Source organism: Haplochromis burtoni, unplaced genomic scaffold, assembly GCF_018398535.1.
Source record: "Haplochromis burtoni strain Fernald_Lab_line unplaced genomic scaffold, NCSU_Asbu1 Contig_192, whole genome shotgun sequence".
In the NCBI taxonomy this organism is placed as follows: Eukaryota; Metazoa; Chordata; class Actinopteri; order Cichliformes; family Cichlidae; genus Haplochromis; species Haplochromis burtoni.
In genome coordinates this window covers 707,008-708,331 of record NW_024582553.1, presented here as the reverse complement: position 1 = coordinate 708,331, position 1,324 = coordinate 707,008, and positions in this window count along the sequence as shown.

Genomic DNA, 1,324 nt, shown 5'->3' with positions numbered 1-1,324 from the left:
ATATATATATATATATTACACCCATATGGTCCCTTGTTCAAGCTTAGCACGTGTATAGTATGTTTGCCACTGAATCTATGTCTTCCATTAACTTTTATCTGACTGAAACACTGCCCTCCTCACAGCACTGATATCAAAAAAACTACAAACTATACCAAGTGTGAAGCACATGTAAACAAAGCACATGTAGCATCTGCTCAAACATGTCACATATGGCATTTACTGTACATTTATACTCACCTGAAACAGTCACTGCAACAAAATAGTGAGAAAAGACTTGTCTTTATCTCTCATGTACTGACATGGGCTTGCCCAAAGGTCCTGTAGCATGCACTTGCTGAATGACCTTCTTTAATGTGTTGTAGATTGAGGAAATATTCCATTAAGGTTGAGTTTTATACTTGCCCTACAATTCACTGCCCAATAGAACTTACTTATTAAACTGCCACTATCCCTATCCTGATTTGCACATATAGGATATTTTCCCATGTCTGACTAACTCAGCATTCAGCCATGGGGAGTAAAGAGAGGTGAAGTCCTCATCGTTCAAGGGATAGCAGCCTTCCTGAATGACAAATAAGACCATACCACTACAAGAACTGTTTTTAATTCACTCTCCAGTGGTTGTAATTTCAATGTTATTTTGAAAGGGACCAATCAGATAAATCTTCTCCCTCAACACAAAGGCTGTCACTGCGAGTCAAGGCACAGCACTCCCTGGACTCATACTGCCCCATCTCTCGCTTGCCCTTGATGTGAACGATTTCACGGGCAAGTGTCAAGATAAAGATGGCCCATTTCGGGGACCCTTACGCGAAGAGTTAAACCAGAAGACGTGGACCAAGAGTAGAGCAAACGCGGAAGTGTACAAAGAGAACAAATCTATATTTTGATAAACAAATCCACAACTCTCCATTACTTTGGAGGAGATTTCTGAGCAGAAAAAAAGTCCAGAATGACAGAAAAAATAGAGTCAGATGCAAATGTGATTTGAGTATTTGGCATCAAGAAATGGAGTCAAAGTCCTATAAAAATACGGAGAGAAAATAATCTGTTATGAGGGGTGTGCAAAGCTGTTTACCCCACAAGCACTGAGAAAATGTTTTCTGAAAGACAATGAGCAATGACAGACTGCACCTACAAAGACATGGGGATGATGGAGGATGGACGATGAGATAAACAAATGGAGAAAAAAAGATAATGCATTTTTGTAACTTTGTTTACCAGCATGACTACTTTGCATGACTGTCTTTTCTGCAAGCCCTTAGTTGAAGACAAGGGTGCTAGAGATACAAAAAAATATATATAAAATTAATTAAAAAAA